Genomic DNA, 21307 nt, shown 5'->3' with positions numbered 1-21307 from the left:
CTGTTACGTGTCGAGGCAGTATTTGACTCTGTCCTACCGTTGAGACACGGGGCAGATATGGAAACGAACACATGCTACGGATCGTCTCTAATCGGTCCCTACAGTTGGAAGGCTCCTTGAAGCGTGCACCCCCATCATTCATCTTTGCGCATCTGTGAAAGGTAGACTCTTGAGCAATGTTTGAGCCAGCTCTAAGGCAACTAGTGCTATTGGACAGACACCTCTGGAAGATCCTAAGAGTCTCTTAACACCACTTCCAGCAGTAAGCTTAATTGTTCGCTGGAGGTCTCCCACCCAGGTACTGACCAGGCAAAGAATCACCAGTACATTGAATGAGGAAGTTAATCCTGAAATCCAATTACATATCTCAAGGTAAGACAAATCCATAAGAACATGTCTTAGTATTACTTCGTTTACATTAGTATGGCACTGAGTTGGAGCTCCTCTTTAAGCTGTGGTTTAGTTTTGCATTCATGTGTTTCTAGAGCAGTTATTTATGGGGGTGGGTGGGTCTTCCACAGAGGCTCAGGACAAATCCCCCGCCTGAAAGTCTAATGTGTGCGTTCAGACAGTCACAGGTCAAGAGCCAGGCAGGAGGACAATGGACAGAAGAGCCAACGAACTAAAAATAAAAGAACAGATATGAAAAAGCCACCATCTTTGTCTTTTTGACATTTTCCGACTTTCATACAAGCCAGGACAAAGTTGCTCGTAGCTACTTGTGGATTCAAATACTCTATCGAGTGCTTTGATGAGTTTTTGCAATTTGATTGTCGTCCTGTCAGCCTGTTTCTGTTTTTTTTTTTCAATCTAGGGATGGAAAGTATGAGGGAAATGATGGAGCAATCAATAACCGCTCCGGAAAAATGGCAGAAAGAAATGGTCCGTCACTAAGGACATTTGTGAAGCAGAGGAGTGACATCACCACAAAGGCGACACATTCTGCTGATGGTTTTGGTGAATAATGATTGAGGCGCGTTAAGAGAAAGGTAGCTGTGTCAGCATGCGTAGGCTGCAAAGGATCAAGCAAAGGTTTACTCCATGCTGAAAAGAGAAGAAAAGAAGCACAACGTTTCGACTGTGGAGCCTTCTGCGCCATCTTCTTTAGCGGTGATGATGTTTACATTGGAAAAACGGAGACATGCGTCCCTGGGTGGGCTTGAACCACCAACCTTTCGGTTAACAGCCGAACGCGCTAACCGATTGCGCCACAGAGACTGACGGCCGCTTGTGCTCCCTATATTTGCAGGTTTATGGTCAAAGAAAACAATCACTTGCGCTTCTTGCAGCCGGCAATCTTTTTCCACTGACAACCAAGAAATGGATTTCATCTTTCACAAGCTGTATGGATTTCTTCAAAAACAAGTTATTCCAGAAAGGAAATGAATTCTTGCATTAAACTGAACCAAGCTGTACATGTTTGTCTGAAATGATACATTCGGCACAACAAGACACGGAGAGAGGCACCGCTGGTATTCAGACCCAGGATCGCCTGCTTACTAGGCGGGCACTTTAAGCCACTAGGGAACAGCGCCAGCGGAGCACCGCGCTTTTACAGACACTTGGACACATCTGCGTTCGGTGTGCACTTAACCTGCTCTCTGAGCCCGTTGCCTCCATCCCATTTAATAGCAGAACTGACGCCAAGAGAAATGATGAGAAATGGCATTTATCGGGCACTTTTCATGTCCAAGGAGTTCAATGCCCTTGACACCTCCCCAAGGTGACAGAGCTGTGCATTCTTTGGCGACACCATTTTTTCTTTTGTTTAATTTCTATACTTATTGATAGAATAAAAACGATATGTCATGTACTGTAAGGGAAATGTCTCTTTTCATGGGGAAAGCTAGCACCAGCAAATGTTGTGTTTAGAAGAAGTGATTTAACATGACACGTGACCTAATTTACCGGAGCAAAAGCTCACCCAGCAAGCCCTGCTTTACTTCTACAGGAGAGAAGTACTGTAGAGTCTGCAAGATGTTCAGCTGGGTAGCTACGTCAGCATGCCTCGGCTGCAAAGGAACAAGTAATAGGTTTATTGCATGCTGATGTAGCGGCGAGGCTTATTAATAAGGCAGAATTAAGTGTTTCCGAGCTTCCCAAATGAGGCCCCATTTCTCTGTTCATCTCTGTGGTGCAGCCACAGAGAGACTATTCCCAGGGTGATTTAAGGTCCTAGGACAGCTCCCAAAGGGGGATGCACTTAGCTAAGCCTGGCTATCATGATCAATGGTCATCCATTGGCGCCTATCTGTCTAGGGAGTGCCAGTTGGACATCTGGACTGCATTACTAAGTGTCAGGAGTAAGTGACTCATATCTCACCTTGATCAACCAATCAGGGACTGGTAGGGCCGAGTAACCCACGTGGGACTCTGATGCCCATGGAACTTTCAGCCAATCAATGAGCTGAAGTTCCTCCAGGTAAAAACAGGCAACACAGAGAGCCTGAGAGATTCAGTGAGATTCAACAAGATTCAGAAGGGATTCTGGAGAGGATTCTGTGGACTGTTCTAAAGGGAATTCAAAGGAGAATTCCAGGGCAGGACGGCCCAGGAGCAGAAGGCTCCCAAGGGCAGGACATCCTCGCAGCGCGCCTCCTGACCATCCTGAGACTCAGCCCGGACAACCACGGAACGGCCAGTGTGTCTGAGTGCCAGAACTTTCCTTTGTTCTAAGAGTCTAGAGTGGAGGTTGCCAGAGAGTAACCAGCAGCAGGCCTCGTGAACAGGTCGGAACTGTGGAAAGCTGAATCACTATTCAGAACTAGCTCTTCATTAGGAACGAACCGGTCCTCTTCCTGACTTGCTGGGACCCACAGTCATCTTTTCTCCTGTGCACAAACTTTGCTAGTTAAAGCCAACACTAACTAGCCGGTCAGTGAGCATCAGCAGCGCACCGTCGCAAGCCGCACAGCACAGCCTGGCACGGAGCCAGAGAGCGCGGATTGGACAGCAACAGCCTGCAACTGTTTCTTTGTGCCCGCAGAAGATCTGAATCCCCAAAGATTGGATGAGTATTTAACTTCAATGCATTACAGCTCGAGAATTCAATTGTTATCCCAACCAGTTGATATCAATTTAATTCCTAAGAGTTATGTACTTGTTTGAGTATCTAATGTAGAAGTTATAACTAAGTTCATTTACGAAACGGTCTTAATGAATGATATACTGAACGTATGTCCTCTTGATATGTGTAACACTTCGTAACTGACTGAATATATACCTTTTGTATTCTGATAACCCTCTCGATAAGATCTGTTAGTTTTATATGCATATTCTATGTATTAATAAATGTATCCTCGTGTATTAGTACCTGTGTGTGTGCGTTGTTTGAGTTATGTCGCATGGTTGGACTCTAAAGCCATCAAAAGAATCAACTTTGTGATTTACTGCTACAATTAATAATTGTCTCAGTAAATGCCCAAACCCTACAGAACTGGTGCCTTCAGAGAGCCACTATGATTACATATTTGGCGTCCCTGAACCGGTTTTCTTACATATTTGGGGTCCCTGAACGGCTATGAATCACTACACTGAAAAGAGAAGAACGGAACCACAGCGTTTCGACTGTGAGGTCTTCTCACACCTGAAGAAGCCTCACACCTGTTAAAGGCTCCATGGTTTTCTTTCTTCTCTTTTCAACATGGAATACACCTATTGTCTGCAAGATGTGACAATTTCATGGTGTTTTGGAAGAAAACCTTTTTTCTTTGAATTCAAAATCAATCGGAATTTCAGCACGACACATCAACACTTTTTCTGTTTTAAGGAGATGATATTTTAAACCTGATAAAAATAGTAGGAAACACAAGTTTCTTGCTGTGAAAATTTAGATGGGGAAGTGTACTACTAGTAGCAGTGTAGAGCTCTCTGTGGTGGAGTGCAAGTGCATGTTCTATGGGCCAGTGGCGTAATGGATAACGCGTCTGACTTCGGATCAGAAGATTGTAGGTTCGAGTCCTGCCTGGCTCATGAGGCTTTTAAACCTCTCAGGTTCCTCGGTAACAGGTTGCCGTCATGTATATGAACTATAGAAAAGCATTTGCCACAACCCGTAAATTAGCACGCAAGTGCGGGCTAGTGAACACAGAACTGTATGGAGATCATCTCCAGCTCCGAGCTCAATTGCAATGAAAAAACATGCAGAACAGAACTGGAGAGCAGCTGAATTTGTGCTCGGTAGGGTGGGGAGGACTCAGCATTGCTATTGTTCTAATTGGCATGAACTGCAGGGGATCTGAATCAGAACATGTCAGTTAGTTCGATCATTGCGTCAATATGTAGGCCACGTTAATACAGAATTATTACTTTGTCTGTCTCGTCTTTGTATATAGCTGAATGTCCCTGACAATTTCATGTTAGTTTTTAAGAACGACATTGGTGCTAATAGATACACATATAGCATATAAGGAACACGTAAAAGTTGAGTCCATGCTGAAAAGATAAGAAAACCGCCACAACGTTTCATCTTGGAATAAATCTTTACTTGTTGTTTTGCAGCCTACCCATTCTGACCTAACTCCTCCCTTGAAATTGCCAAACAGATAAGGGTACGTAACGGCTCATGCGATGCTCAGTTGCAATTTGTCCCAAAACAAACAAGAACAGCAGCTGAGGGTTTGAGTTTGAACATGCACTGTATTAAAGCAGCTTTTATTTCCATTGATAAATGCTAGATATTCCTACAGAGATTCTCCAGGTGAGTAAGCGATTCCTGTTTCTGTTTCTATTTCTGTTTCATATATATATATACAGTATATATACAGTATTGTACTATTATTATATAATTCGTTACACTGTGGCTGTGTTGTGTGTGTTAAGCTGCTGTTGCACTGCAATTTCCCTCACGGGATCAATAAAGTATCTATCTATAAGAAGACATTACCAACAACGACCACAAGATGGAGATATTGTCTAGACATTACCAACAACGACCACAAGATGGAGATATTGTCCAAAGAGGCAAGAAGGGCAAAGCCGCGATAAGGTAAAATCATTTTTTGTAAGAGATTGGTGTCAGAATGCACATCCGTATCCCAAACAGAATCTCTAGTAAAATATGATCATTTGTGAAACAGGCAAATGAGTGTCTGCTACAATATGATTGCTACAGATGCAGCCATTCAAAATGTGCGGGCGATACTGCATTATTTTCCGGTACGCTGTACGCAGTCTACCGCGAGTTACCGGTAAATACCGCGAGTTACCGGTAAATACCGCTAGCAAAATAATAGTATCCGGAATTTCCGCAAGGTGGAGCTAATAAAGCTCAACTTCTCATGTTTGAGCTGTAGCCATCAAAGTCTTTAATGAAGATATTACTAATAGTATTAATAATAAATGACCTTGGACAAGCTGTAAACTCAAAGTATTGCCCTGGTCCACATTATTTTTTTCACTGACCTTCTTTGTAAAAGTAACACCACAGCATTTCGCAATCACGCATTTTTTTCCAATCATGCAAAGTACAGTAATTTTTGAGAATCGATTCACCATGCCTTTCACATGCTCATAAAAGAGATTGATTTAGGAACATAAACATATTACCGTATGCAAACTGTACTGTATACAGTTTGTATATGTATATGTATATGTATATGTATATTTAATGTCTTAACTGTGCCCGTTTAAGTATTGAATATTTATATGGAATTTTACCACTGAAGGGAAATCTTAGTGCCTGAGCATAAAAAGAATAGGAGCGTAATGCAACGCGTGTGAAGGCCATAAACGATATTAATTTTGGAACATAAACATACAGTATATGGCTGGTCTCGGTACTTTAAAGAAAACATACACGAAACATGGTTTCATTATGACCAGAATCGGTCTTGAGATATTTTTAACTTGATTTACAGTATTTGAGAGGTATGTCTTGACACCGATACTACGTAAATACTCCTCACGTATATGTTTCTAGGTTTATATTATGCATTTCATACGGTCAAATTGCTTTTGAGCAACTGATGAGAAGCGCGAAACGGTATGCCCAGGGCGTTTTAGTTTTTGTTTTGTTTTAATGCAGTGCAGTGGATTGATTAGAGATATCAAGTACATACAAGTCATTTTTTAAATGTTGTAGTTCGTCTTGTAAAAATGTTACGAGTACATCATCTGTCAACAATTACACAGGTTCTGTTTCCATATTGCGGTTTTTGGTTACGTAATACTATTTTCTAATTTCACGTTGTGAATATATGATTTGGGCAAACAGAGCCGCAAAGAAGTACATTATGGGTTGTTGTTGTTTTTTTGCAGTTTTATCTAAAATAAGCGATGCTTAAACCTTTGTCTGATTCTTGTGAAACTATCCACACGACAGTTACCTAGGAGTTGACTTCAGTGATGTCACTGATGGGATGTTTCTAAAAATCCATCCTCTGTAAAACATCTTCTCTAGTTGTTCTGCATATGTATTCGCTAATGAAGCTGTGTGTTCTGAGCCTGGTTCTCTACATTTCTGTATGAACCAGCTTAGAGGGCTAAAGACAGCTTGTGTTTAAATTGAGTGTAAGGTAATTTATGCTTCTAAAGTCATGGTCAGCATTTATTATTGTACTGTGCTGTAAACTTCTTCTGTGCCTAATTACATTATTTTATAGTCGATAATGTTTCTGTAGTGCTTTTTCAGCCCTCAGCATGTGACTGCGCTGGTGGTGCTGTGGGTTAGGTTCCTGACTCCTATGTCACATGGTCTGTGGTTGAATCTCATGGAACTATGACTTTAATTTTTAACAAACATTTCTTTGAAAAAATGAAACATTTCCCTTGGTCAGAGATTAAATAAAACCTCACTCGCATCAAAACAAATTTATATTTCTAAATATCACAACATGATCGAATTTACATCTTTTTAATAACAATGAATAGTCACCTATGCGTTACAAAATAAACATTTATATTGATTTGAATCGAGTTTTGATTTAAATCGTAAACGCGTGTTTAAAGGCGATATACTGTATAAAAGCGCTGATTCTTATGGAATGTGTTTGGCCGGGGATTCAAAAAAATTATTTTTTTTAATCGCGTATCTAAGGAAAATTGCAGTATAACTTTGTTCATGCACAAACAGTGGCATGTTACATTATAATTTGGGTGTCTCCTCTTGCCAGAAAGCTCTAAATTGGATTTTGAGTGCGGTTTTTGACTTTTTCTAAATTGCAACCCATAAATAAAGCTGATACAGTTTAGACTTACTGTATTCTAAACTGTATTACAACATCACATTGGACAATGCAACGTAAATTGCAAAAATGCACTTGGAATCTGTCCAAGCCCTACTACGAAAATTATTAAAACTGCGACACTTATCATTCATCTTTAAATAAACTTTATTTTATATAGCGTTTTAAGCGAATAGGTAATTAGATTGCTCATAAACCTAATCGCTTTTTCTACATAAACACAGCGTGATTGCTCTCTGAAAATGCTTTTTTCTTTATATTTAGGCTCAGATTTCAACTATAGATTGTATTATTATAAACTTTCTTGGAAAAATGTCTTTTATGTAAACCATGTTTGCTATTAATTCATTTAGGGCTAAAATACGTTCATTGTCTTCCAATCGAGTCGAGTTGACATTGGAAGCTTGCCACGCCCGGACTGTTACACCAACGCATTAGCATGTTGAAGCGATTTCATTGAGGAGGCCATCTACTAGTTAACACTGTACTTCCTACTTTGAAAACACCTGTGAAATTGGTTTAATTCGTCACAGCCAGCACTCCGGCAGAGAGGGGGGTTGTACTCGTTAATGTCTGATGACATACAAGTGGAAAGATTACAGATTTTAATCGTTTTTTTTCTGAACCAGGGAAAATCTGATCATGTTTCTCTATAACAATAATAAAAAACTTTATTTTAAATTATTTTACATATCCCGCTTGCACATCGCACGACTTTAATAAATCTATTCTTTATTAATACTAAATAAATAATACTAAAAATACTACAGCAAAGAGGTCACTTGATTTTTGGAATAATTCCAAATAGCACAATGATCCACTGGCATTCCTGAAGTCTGTTTAGTGCATAATCTTCCAAATACAATCACTAAGCAATTATAAGAATTATACCATCCTATTTCTTTGTGATGTCCTGTAAAAACTAAACCTATTTTTATAAGGCTTTTACTCAAAAGGTTTCCAAACACACAAAGCATTTGTGAAGTACTATAGTATTTCTAAAGGTTACTGGTACAACATCAATCATTAAAGCTTAACAATAAAGTTTAGATTGCTGACTATGGACTAACTACATTAACTAACTGCAATGCAACATTATACATTTTACAAGAATATCTGGTTGAATTCTTGCATTTGTAGCCAATTTAATGCGAGAGAAATAAGCCAATTTAATTATTTCACAAAAAATAATGTAATATAAAATGGATGTTTTTAACTTTATTGTAGTGTTTTAGAAACTAATATGTCTTCAAAAATGGTTGTTTTTCACTCCTAGGAATGAAAGCTGTTGTTATATGATGTTTATTTTCAAATTTGGAAAAATCAAAGGATTCTAGCTTTCTCCCCTTGCAGGCATCGGACACAGAGAACCTCATGGTTTTCCTAAAAATCATTTTTTATGTTCCCTGGTGTTCCAAACTTAGTTTTAATTTGTTATTATGTTAAAAACAGGGTAATAAATTTCTAATTGGACTATAAATAATGTCATATTGTCTGCTATAAAACTGATGTTTTCAACTCTATTGTAGAGATTCTAGAATCATCTAATAGAGAATTGAAATAAAAAAAGGGCATAAGAAAACATTACCAACAACGACCACAAGATGGAGATATTGTCTAGACATTACCAACAACGACCACAAGATGGAGATATTGTCCAAAAAGGCAAGAAGGGCAAAGCCGCGATAAGGTAAAATCATTTTTTGAAAGAGATTGCTGTCAGAATGCACAACTGAATCCCAAACAGAATCTCTAGTCAAATATGATCATTTGTGAAACGGGCAAATGAGTCTCTCAGGTGCCCATTGCTCATTTTCAGACACATTTATGCAATACTTTCACCATGCGTTGAGCAATAGGGATTAAAGATACCAGAGGTAAGGTTTAAAAGTGATTCTGAGGTGCAACACATCAGCAATACAGCTAGGCATCTGAAATGCGGGGTTTGAGAGCCCTTCAGGGAACACCGTACCCTAAAGGTACCAGAAGTCCAGTAGTATAAGCATTAAGTCACTGTCACCCCTGTTACAATGTGATTGCTACATATCTTCATTTCTTTGGTTTTTAAGGAGTAAGAGTGCAGGGGGTCTAAATCTGCGATCCAGTGTGTTGAAGTATTTCACAACATTACCTGTAGCCCGTATGGAAATAAATACTAATTCTGATTATTGCCCTGGGCATGTACCAATAAATCACTGAGCATATATATATATATCACTGTGTTGAAGCTAGAGACCTGTATGTAATATTATGGTGCTAAAATGTCATTTTCACATATATTAATGTAATAAATGATTGCTTATGCTTTATAAACAAATCTAATTAAAATAAATGATTAAGTTTTGTATTTATCTTGTACCATAGAACATGATTTTCTTTGTATTTCAAGCCCACAAAGTGTCCAAATGACGCACTACATGATATAAGGAAGATTATCACATGCATATCGGTATTATCTTTCTTATGAAAATGCATTCCTTTCATTACCTTTTACTTTTTAAAATGAACTCAAATTGTGTATAATGTAATAATTTAAGTAGAAGTGCTTCACTGTTCTATGCCGTCTGGAAATAAATCCTCAGACTACTTACTGCCCTGGGCATGTACCAATAAATTACAGGAGCACATCTATATATCACTGCGTTGAAGCAGGAGACACACAATCACTGCAAACACATCCTAAATACAGTGTTCTAGCACCTTTGACCTCATCCAGAACATATCATTTCTTGAAAGGGATTGCTGTCCGAATGCACATCTGAATCCCAAACAGAATCTCTAGTAAAATACGATCATTTGTGAAACAGGCAAATGACTGTCTCAGGGGCCCATTCCTCATTCTCAAGACACATGTATGCAGTACGTACACCATGCATTGAGCAATAGGGATTAAAGACACCACAGCTAAGGTTAGAAGTCATTCTGACTATATTCTAAAATATTGGACTCATATTCTTATGATGGCAGACATGATGCTGCGTTTAAAACCGGGGTTAATGGACATTATATGACTGTCAATTCTGTTTTGTTTTGGAGACTCTTGGCTGCCTATATGGTACACTGCAGCGTGAAGGAATTATTTTCCAAAACTGTGTCAGCTCAAAAGTTGTAAGAGAACCTCTCCAGCTGCTTTAACTCTCTTCATTTTTGTCATTTAATTGTCTGTCGGCACTATGTGGCAGCGTTGCATGACAACCCCTCTCACCACGGAAAGGAACCTAACAGCTTTGGTAAGAGAGTAGAAAAGGACCTGGCCAGTAAGGGGCACGAACCCGTGACTTTGGCGTTATTAGCACCATGCTCTAACCAACTGAGCTAACCGGCCTCACGACAGTGGCTCTCTCTGTGCTGCAAAAAATCGAACTCAGGGAATTTCTTTTGCCCTCCTTTGAATAGAAAGCCGTGTAATTCAGTGTACGGGCTTTCTCATGCAGTTTCATGGTTCTTGTAACCCAAATCCTACACTGGCCTGAAGTGCCCCCCATTTCACAGAATTTTTCAGCTGATTTAAAATGTACCTAAAGGAGAAGCATTATTGAAGACGATCAATTACCAAGAGCTTTTGTCAAAGGTTTTGGTGGTCATTTTTAATGACCACAGAGCGCTGTGACCTCGGTTTTACATCTCATCCAAAAGACAGCGCCCTTTTACAACACAGTGTCTCCGTCACTATGCTGGGGCATTGGGACCCGCACAGACCTCAGGGTGAGCGCCCCACCGCCGGCACCATTAACACCGCTTCCAGCTGGAAGCTTTGTTTTTCCCTGTAGCTCACCCTCATCCGGGTACTGACCTGGCTCACACCTGCTTAGCTTCAGTGGGTTTTCAGTTGCGAGTTGCAAGGGGATGCAAGTGATGGAGCAGCTCGCTGCAAAAGCCACTGCATTGGCCGGGAATCAAAGCCGAGCCTCCCGCGTGGCAGGCGAGAATTCTACCACTGAACCACCAACGCTCAGAACCCGGGCCTTCAAAAAAGACGCTTTTTTGGTGCTCTGTGCAAAAAGCGTCGACATCTGCTTCCAGCTGTAAAATGCCATTCGCGGACGCTGAAGAACTTATTTGCAAGGGAGCGGGTACAAGCAATTTGGCATTTTAAAACCACCAGGAACACCGAACAGGCGCGCTTCTTTGCTTGCGCCGAAACACAACGACAGGAGGTGGACAACGTAGTCGGCAGGATTCGAACCTCTTTCTGTCTATTATATACTAAATGTTCTCTTGTCTGTCTCTTGTTTGTATAGAACTGAATGTCCCTGACAATGTACTGTTAGTTTTAATTGAAGAAAGGCATTTGTGTTCAAATATATCAGACAAGTTTACGTAACTGCTCATGCGACACTCAGTTGTAATTAGTCAAGAAATAAAGTCGAACAACAGCTGCGGGTTTGATTCTGAACGTATCAGATTGCAGCACCTTTTACTTCCATTGACAAATGATAGAGATTCGAAGAGAGATCCTTCAGACCAGCAAGCAAACCCACGGCTATTTCGGTTTTCTATCTAGGCAACGTTGGTGTCTGCAATAGCATACATGAAAGCGTGATGCAATTTCTGTGGCTAAATTTGTTGCACGTCATGCACAGTAAGAGTGTTTCTAACACCAAATAAAAAGTCAACAATTAGCGATCACGCCTTCTCCTCAGTTAACCCACTGAAACCCTTGCTGTTAACAGTTCTTTAATGCATGCTTTACGAGCACCTACATATTGTGTCGGTTCTTTCAGTTTTATTCATTAGGTTTTCAAAGGCATAAGTAGAACACCAGAGGTGCGAACGCAAGATGTGTGGTTATTTGAAGAACTCATTTCCATGGCAGCGGGGCCAAGCTATTTAGTGTTTTTATAGTACCAGGGAAGGAGAAGCGGCACTTCACCTTTGCCGCGCAGGCACAAGGAGACGTGCGGCAGACGCCGTAGTCGGCAAGATTTGAACCTGCATGGGGAGTCCCCAACGGATTTCGAGTCCATCGCCTTAACCACTCGGCCACGACTACAGCGAGTTCACCATCGCCGCATTCCTCCTTTAATCTAACACGGAGTGCGACGTGGCTGCGGAAACCTTTTCAAAGTCGCTCTCCGTTAAAAAAAAATAATACCTTTGACAAAATACGTGCCGGCAGACAGACACGCCTCAGAGGGTTTAAGGCTGGCTTCATGTCGGAATGATAAAGTCTCCCCGTCCGGACATGAAAATGCCACTTTGTTACACACAAAAAAAGAATCAACAACAGAGAAATGCCCACAAGCATTTGAAAAGCCGCACCACGTCGCACTTGAAATAGCTCTTACATTAGTGGTAGACACAGGAATCGCATTTTTATTTACGCTCTTACCAACGCGATGGAAAGCAAAACAAAGCAAAGCAGAGCAAAACAAAACGAACAAACGAAAACCCTGCACATAACGCCGTTACGTGCCCAAGTGGTATTGTACGTCATCCTAGCACTGCACCCCGGGGCGTACGGTACATGGGAACGAGCACACGCCACGAATCGTCTCGAATCACTCCCTACAGCTGTAAGGCACCTTGAAGCGTGCACCCCCAACATTCTTCTTTGCGCATCTGTGAAAGGTAAACTCTTGAGCAAACTCTGAACCAGCTCTAAGGAAACTAATCCGATTAGACGTTACTTTGACTCATCTTCTTACGCTCAGTGCCGGATTGCTCAAACTCCAGCTAGGGTTAGGGTTAGCATTCCCACGCTACTTAGACACTTTGTTTACGCTCAGTGCTGGATTTTGGGAACTTCAGGACGAGTGGGAATTTTCTCCTATCTGTCCATTCTGTTTTGTTTTGGAGACTCTTGGCTGCCTATGTTGTACAGTGCAGCGTGAAGGAAACATTTTCCAAAACTGTGTCAGCTCAAGAGTTGTAAGAAAACCTCTCCAGCTGCTACAACTCTCTTCATTTTTGTCATTTAATGTGACACTCGATGTATAACTGGAGCCTCACATATGCAAATGGTGCGGCTCCAGTTCGACACCCAGTTCGACACCACTTTACAGTATATGACAAAAGCATGGCAAACTGTGCCGGACCAGCAGATAACTTCCGCTTATTTTGACCATATTAAACATTGGAAATCTTCCCACTTGCATTTGTGACACTTGATTTTGGCTCCACCTAAGAAACTCTTAAATCTTCTAACACTTTTCTCTTCTCCCGCAACACACTTGTCTGTCGGCACTATGTGGAAGCGTTGCATGACAACCCATCTCACCACGGAAAGGAACCTAACAGCTTTGGTAAGAGAGTAGAATTACCTGAAGAACTGCTTTCCATGGAAGCAGGACCAAGCGATGTAGCATTTTTATAGTACCAGGAAAGGAGAAGCGGCACTTCGCCTTTGCCACACAGGCACAAGGCGACGTGCAGCAGACGCCGTAGTCAGCAGGATTCGAACCTGAGCAGGGAGTCCTCAATGGATTTCAAGTCCATCGCCTTAACTCTTCGGCCACAACTACAGTGAGCTCGCCGCCGCCGCATTCCTCCTCCGGAGTGCGAGGTGTCTGCGGAAACCTTTTTAAAGTCGCTCTCCGTTAAAAAAAAAATACCTTTCACAAGATACATGCCGGCAGACAGACACGCCTCAGAGGGTTTAAGGCTGGCTTCACGTTCAAATGATAAAGTCTCACCGTCCGGATGTCAAAATGCAACTTTGGCAGACAGAAAAAAAACATCAACAAACCACAAATGTGGACAAGGATTTTACAAGCTGCACCACACTGCACTTTCAAAAGCATTTACATTCGTGTTAGACGCAGGAATTGTCCTTGTTTTGCGCGCTTACGAACGCCATACAAATAAAACAGGTCTACGGGTCTGAAACCTGCTCCACAGAAAACAGTTCTGTTGCGCTTTTGATCAAAGGGAGATTCTCTGTTCTTACTTTTTCATGACATAACACCCAAAGGGGCTTCTTTGGAGCTGGATTCCAACCAGCATCCTAAAGTTTCTTGGTCGTATCCTTTACAGTCCTCTGTTCGGTCGACATGGAACAGAAGGGGGCAGCTTTCCTCACACATACAGTGCAGTTCTGCATCAGACCTCTAACTCGTTTCCTTAGCTTGGATTTAAGCCACGAAGCAGGCTTCTACTGTATAAACGTCTAGAGGAATCACAAACTATTTGAGAGGCCATCATCCCAGGGGGAACTGACAAAGTCTATCCCTAAACACCTAGCGCAGTCTCTCGAGAGACTGTCAAAAATCGCTTTCTCCGTTTGTGCTGCAAGTAAGTGAAAATGCGGTCTCAACCCAGAGCCACTTGGCAGCAGCGGCACGTAAATACTGTTACTGCCACTGCTCGATACCGACGTTAGCCTACTATACCATGTTCAGCCACCGCTAGAAAATGTACAGCTCTAGTACTGGAGCAAACAGAAGGAGGGCCAACATCTAACAGGCACACGTGTCAGACATAGAGAGCGCCGAGGATGGGATTCGAACCCATGCGTGCAGAGCACAATGGATTAGCAGTCCATCGCCTTAACCACTCGGCCACCTCGTCAATGAAACTGGGCTGTCCAGACACGGGTTGGCACGCTCCAGATGATCTTTTTCTTTTTTTTCCCTCGTACTCGAGGGTCCTTTTCCTGTTCCACATGCGATTTCAACATTTTCCTTGGGAGATGTCAAGCCAGCAAGCCACTGCTGTGGTTCAGTGGCCAGTGTGGAGTTCAGTGGCCCTGTTGTACACAGAAAGCACATTGAGCTCCTTGGACATGAAAAGTTCCAGATAAAAGCCATTTGTCATCCTTTCTCTTGGTGTCGATGTTGCTATTGTATGTAAAGGTGGCAACTTGCTCAGCGAGCAGGCGGAGCACACACCGAATGCAGATGTGTCTGAGTGGTGTGTCCAAGTGGCTGCAAAAAAACAGCACTCCCGGGGCGCCGTGGCTTAGTTGGTTAAAGCGCCTGTCTAGTAAACAAGAAATCCTGGGTCCGAATCCCAGCGGTGCCTTTTTTTGTGCTGTGTTCTCGAACAGAACTGGTCATTATGGACAACCGCATACGCCTAGACTTAATTAAATGCAAGTATTCATTTCCTGTCTTGAACGACTTGTTTTTCTTAAAATGGATGCAACTTGCAAAACATGAAATACAAACCTCGCTAATCAGCGCTCGCGGCTGGCAAAAAAAAAAGAAGTCAGCAATGTTTTTTTTCTTTAACCTTAACCCTGCTAATGGAGAAGAGTTAAACGACCGAGTCTATGCAGCTTAAACGGTGCTCACGTCGGGTTCTTAGCTGAAAGGGTGATAAATCCCGCTCACCCCAGTCCTTAATCTTTTAAAAGGATACAAAATTGAACCTAGTCGCCACATCACATACATCCTGTTCAACGATAAAAAGGTGACATCTATCCTCGATCCAGAGTAAATCCCACGTTGAGGGCATATTTTTTTCCACTTTACCATGAGTCGGGCTCGGCTGCACAGAGGCGAGAGCAGAGCAATGAGGTCACGGGGACAGGAGAGCCACACGCTGGCGGTTTAAACACGCGGAAGAAAACTGAGGGATCCACAGTATGTGGACCCTCCGTGCGCCATCAGTCCGCACTCCGGACTCTGAATCCTGCCATCCGAGTTAAGATCTCGGCGGAACCTGAGGCGCAGTTCTTTCTTAAAACGTAATCTGGTGAGCATTTCTAGAATCGTACTTGTATAGATGCAGCCTTTAATGTGTTGCTAGGTTAAAATTGATGACTTCTTGAACTTCAGTAGGCAACTGCCCTCTTGATTTTGGATTTAATTTCTTTATTACAGGGGCGCTTTTATGAAGACCGAGTCATGTTCAGGTACTTTGCTTGATGGAGGAAGCATATTTCGGACTCTGTGATCTGCTCACCTGGAAAGGTCTGCTGTACTACTACAAGAGAGAAGTAGAGTCTGGAAGAATGGACAATTTTATGATGCTTTGGAAGATAATGTTTTTTTTTTCTTTGAAATTGAAATGAATCAGAATATCAGTGCAAAAGACAAACTCTTGGTTTGGTTTAAAGAGATATGGTTTTAAAACAGACAAAATGTAGAAAACAGGTGTTTCTCACTTTTGGAAGAGAATGGACCGGGGGTAATATTTTACAAGTTATATAATAGTAAAATATTATATAATAGGGGTAATAGTCGCGAGGGGCTTCAGCTTTTTCGTGCTTAATATGGTGCGCTGTGGCCACGGCAGATATGGGATCTATAAAAGCCGAAAATTCTCCGATCATTGCCTGACACAGCTCCTCAAAGCTATTACAGACCTCAGGTCCTTGTCTAGACATCCACTCGTGGACCGCTCGGCTGGTAGTTTTCCTTACTAACATAGCCTTTTCCTGTTCGGACGCTTCGGGCATAAACTGCAAAGTATATCTCAGCTCATCAATGTAGGTCTCCACATTATTCCCTGACACTGTCGGGTCAAACCTTTCTACATCTTTGGCTAACTGCCTCAGGGAGTGGAGGTTAATTTTTACAGTTTCTCCGTGGGCAGGGAGACGGCCGTGATCAGGAGCAGGGGGTCTATGCCTGAATTAAATCGCCCTTGCGTCTCGCGCAGGACTCGGCGATCTCCCCCATGCCGATCCGACCACAGACCCTGGCCGGGAGAAACCTCCTGGGTGAGCGCTCCGGGCTGCTAGGTGGGCTGGCATGTAAGTGGGATCTAGCCTGTTTTGCTTCCAGTACGGCAGCATCTAACTCCTTTTGCCTTTCCTGGCTGAGCTCATTTAAACTCTCAATTTCTTTTTCTTTTTCTTTCAAGCTCGCTTCTAGGTCTCTCCTAGCTACCTCAGCCGCAGTTTCTCTAGCAGACAGGTCATCTAATTTACCTAAAACTTCCCTGAGTCTGTCTTCACTTTCCTCACTTTTCACTCTCTTTTCTCTGATTATATCCAACAACTCAACTCGCTCCGCCTTATATCTTTCTAGCTTTCCCTGAAGCGTTTGAAACTTTGTCAGCTCGGACAAAGACAGTTCCAGCTGTTTAGCTAGATTTAAGGCGAAACTAGATAGGACCTGAACTGCGTTCACAGACCCTCCTGTGTTAAGCTGGTTCGCTACCTTAGCTACTAAATCTACTTGCAGCTTCTCAATATCATCAAAGTTCAACTTTTCGATACCGCTCCAGTAACCAGGATTGTCGTCGCTAGAAATAGTACTTATAAGCGACTCCACTTCAGACATTTTAGCAGCCATTGTCATTACGTCAGAGAAACTTTAAGAGTATTACTTTTTTTCCTTTTACCAAAATACAGTATGGAATCTAAACACCCGAGCAGATGGATTTCCAATCAGCACACGTTACACTAAACGCTAGAAAACAGGGGGATTTCTTTACGCAGTTATCAGCACACCCGGTATTCGCGTATAAAAGCCACGGTGCTGTGCTGAACTTGAACTCACAGCAACATCAGTTATTCTGTGCGATTGAGTCTCATTTCATTCTAAACTCGCCCACCCAGGGACGCCATTAAATGTAGTGGTTTGATGGGTTTACTGAGACACTTATTAATTGTAGCAGTAATCACGAGGTTGTTCGTTGGGGCTTTTAGAAAATCAATCGCCAGAACAACTAACAACGCACACACACGGGTTCAATACACGAGATACATTTATTAATATAAATTGTGCACCAAACATATACTAGTCTGCCTGGATACGAGCGGCAGACCTTACTGTGAGGGTTATCAATATACAAGATATATAATCTCGAAGAGATGCAAACACAAAGAGATACACAACAGAGAATATATGTCAATATATATCGTTCGGTTACCAAATCGCTAATCAGTGTTATTACCCATTGTTACTCTAAACTCGGAAGTAAATACATTACTCATGAATTAAATTGATAACAACTTGTGTTGAGGTACAATTGAATTCTCGAGACGCAATGTAGAACATGGGGTTAACTTATCCACTGTGTATGGATTTGGAATTTCCCGGCACGAACACCAAACCAGCTGACAAGCTCTGTTGCAGCCTCTGTTCCAGCAGTTGTCCAATGGGCGTTGTGTCGGCGTCCTCTGGCTACCAGCCAACCAGTCAAGGTGCAGCTCGGAGTAGGACGGGCGGAGGAATCTGACTGCGGCGCGCAGGGCAGTCGTTGCTCCGAGGGGATCTACCAGCAGTCCGGCTGGCTAGTAGAAAGTCTCTATGCACAGAGTGTGACCGCGAGTCCTCACAAGTCACTCTTTTGCCTGGGAAGAAACTGGTTCGTTCCCGGTCCAGCGCTGCTTCTGAATAAGCTATTCAGGTTGTCGACGAGGGTCCAACTGTAGGCTGCCGTTGATCAAACGGAGCATTCACGTTAGTAGAATTCTGAGTACGTACGGGATGCTTGGCCTCGCGCTTAGAACAAAGTCCAAGTCCCTATGCAGACAACAGCAGTTGTCACGTGATTGTCTCTGAGGATGCGCGAAAATGGCCAAGGAGAGCCCCGATCTGAGCTTGCGCTCCCTTTTTGACCAAGACACAGATGTGTGCTGATTGGTTGAGAGTTTGGCGGGCATTGGAGACCCACGTGGTATTACCACGCCCTGCCAGTCCCTGATTGGTTGGTCAAGGTGAGATATAAGTCACTTACTCTTGACACTTAAGAATGCAGTCCAGATGTCCATTCAGCACTCCCTAGACAGATAGGCGCCAATGGATGACCATTGATCATGATAGCCAGGCTTAGCTAAGTGCATCCCTGTCTGGGAGCTGTTCCCTATCAAAAGAAAACAACTTAAATCAGTCTGCATGAATACTTTCTCTGTGGCTGCACCACAGAGATGGGGGGTGAGATGGGGCTTCATTTAGGACAGCATACCAACGCTTAATTCTGTCTTATTAACAAGCATTGCCGCTACACTTGTATCCCAACTTTTGCAACTCGCAACTGAAAACCCACTGAAGCTAAGCAGGTGTGAGCCAGGTCAGTACCAGGATGAGGGTGAGCTACAGGGAAAAACAAAGCTTCCAGCTGGAAGTGGTGTTAATGGGCGCTCACTCTGAGGTCTGTACGGGTCCCAATGTCCCAATATAGTGACGGAGAAGCTGTGTTGGAAAAAGGGCGCTGTCTTTTGGATGAGATGTAAAACCGAGGTCATAGTGCTCTGTGGTCATTAAAAATGACCACCAAAACCTTTGACAAAAGCTCTTGGTAATTGATGGTCTTCAATAATGCTTCTCCTTTAGGTACATTTTAAATCAGCTGAAAAATGCTGTGAAATGGGGGGGCACTTCAGGCCAGTGTAGGATTTGGGTTACAAGAACTATGAAACTGCACGAGAAAGCCCGTACACTGAATTACACGGCTTTCTATTCAAAGGACAAAAGAAATTCCCTGAGCTTGATTTTTTGCAGCACAGAGAGGACCACTGTTGTGAGGTCGGTTAGCTCAGTTGGTTAGATGGTGGTGCTAGTAACGCCAAGGTTGTGGGTTTGAGCCGCGTACGGGCCAGGTCCTTTTCTCCTCTCTTACCAAAGCTGTTAGGTTCCTTTCCGTGGTGAGATGGGTTGTCATGCAACGCTGCCACATAGCGCCGACAGACAAGAGTGTTGCGGGAGAAGAGAAATGTGTTTGAAGATTTAAGAGTGTCTTAGGTGCAGCCAAAATCAAGTGTCACAAATGCAAGTGGTTGGATTTCCATTGTTTAATATGGTAAAAATAAGCGGAAGTAATCTGCCGGTCCGGCACAGTCTGCCATGCTTTTGTCATTTACTGTAAAGTGGTATTGAACTGGGTGTCGAACTGGAGCCTCACCATTTGCATATGTGAGGCTCCAGTTATACATCGAGTGTCACATTAAATGACAAAAATGAAGAGAGTTAAAGCAGCTGGAGAGGTTTTCTTACAACTTTTGAGCTGACACAGTTTTGGAAAATGTTTCCTTCACGCTGCACTGTACAACATAGGCAGCCAAGAGTCTCCAAAACAAAACAGAATTGACAGATAGGAGAAAATTCCCACTCGTCCTGAAGTTCCCAAAATCAAGCACTGAGCGTAAACAAAGTGTCTAAGTAGCGTGGGAATGCTAACCCTAACCCTAGCGTAAAAAGATGAGTCAAAGTAACGTCTAATCGGATTAGTTTCCTTAGAGCTGGTTCAGAGTTTGCTGAAGAGTTTACCCAGTGGGCACTGATTCGTCGAATATACGTATATTCACGGCGAAAATACGGCTATACGTATATATACGTCGCCTCGACGTATAATCAAAGTCGAATTGCAACCGTAAAATCGACGACATTAATAAACGCATATATAACGTCGAAAACACATCTAACACAGTGCCTGAGGCTTTTTACTGTATGTATCGTGTGTGCCGCAACTAGGAGTATACGGCACTCTGCACAGTGTACGAAGTAAATTATTTTCGCAGTAATTAATTTACACGTGTATAATAAATATAGTAAATATAATAAATTAATTACTGCGAAAATTACTTCGTACACTGTGCAGAGTGCCGTATACTCCTAGGTAAGTTAGGTACATCTTTTTGCCCAAAACTGAAGGGGCGACATTCCTCCCTCCCCCCGTGATGCCAGGCCTGTCCCCATCCTATTCCATAATGTCATTATACTGTATATAATACCATACAACAGTGACCGATCCTTACTAACTGCATACGTTAAAATTGCACATCAGCTCATAGCAGGGGGCACATAGCCGCGATGTATTATCAATGTTAAATTTCAACCATAATATCGACAACATTAATAAACGCATACGTTGAGAAAATATCGAACCCGGCATATTTTCCGGTTATATACCACAATGCATTGCTAGTATTCGTTGGTCACCATTTTGGACACGTTTTTCAAACGTAGAAGTATATCCGCAAATATCTCAGCAATCCTCTTTTGACGAGTAAGTATGAACAATAATAATACTATCTGAATACATACAGATCTTTCTTAATATTATTTTGATTAAAATAGTAAGTGAATAAGCAAAAAATGGCACATAAAAATAGTGGAGCTTTTTAAACGTCTGTACTTACTGCGCCCCAAAGAAATCGTTTGTCCCCGTTCAAAAGAGGTTGTGCGATGTCCTGCAGCGTTCGCAAAGCAAACCTTTGACAGTTTGAAAAGAGGAATTTATTCTGCTTCCTGTGCGTGCAGTAGTTACAAAGTTGAACGTCTTTACAC

General features: G+C 42.3%; 4 non-coding genes across 4 annotated transcripts; 1 reads left to right on the top strand and 3 right to left on the bottom strand.

The window, feature by feature from the left end:
• Positions 1-1144: 1144 nt before the first annotated feature.
• Positions 1145-1218, bottom strand: trnan-guu (transfer RNA asparagine (anticodon GUU)). Its single transcript has one exon. It is a non-coding gene; the product is annotated as a tRNA-Asn (tRNA).
• Positions 1219-3899: 2681 nt separating this feature from the next.
• trnar-ucg (transfer RNA arginine (anticodon UCG)) lies at positions 3900-3972 on the top strand. The gene has a single exon. It is a non-coding gene; the product is annotated as a tRNA-Arg (tRNA).
• An 8123-nt stretch (positions 3973-12095) lies between these two features.
• Positions 12096-12177, bottom strand: trnas-cga (transfer RNA serine (anticodon CGA)). The gene has a single exon. It is a non-coding gene; the product is annotated as a tRNA-Ser (tRNA).
• Positions 12178-14611: 2434 nt separating this feature from the next.
• On the bottom strand, positions 14612-14693 carry trnas-gcu (transfer RNA serine (anticodon GCU)). Its single transcript has one exon. It is a non-coding gene; the product is annotated as a tRNA-Ser (tRNA).
• Between the last annotated feature and the right edge of the window lie 6614 nt (positions 14694-21307).

Source organism: Lepisosteus oculatus, unplaced genomic scaffold (genome assembly GCF_040954835.1).
Source record: "Lepisosteus oculatus isolate fLepOcu1 unplaced genomic scaffold, fLepOcu1.hap2 HAP2_SCAFFOLD_88, whole genome shotgun sequence".
NCBI lineage: Eukaryota > Metazoa > Chordata > Actinopteri > Semionotiformes > Lepisosteidae > Lepisosteus > Lepisosteus oculatus.
This window is presented reverse-complemented; position numbering and strand designations above follow the sequence as displayed.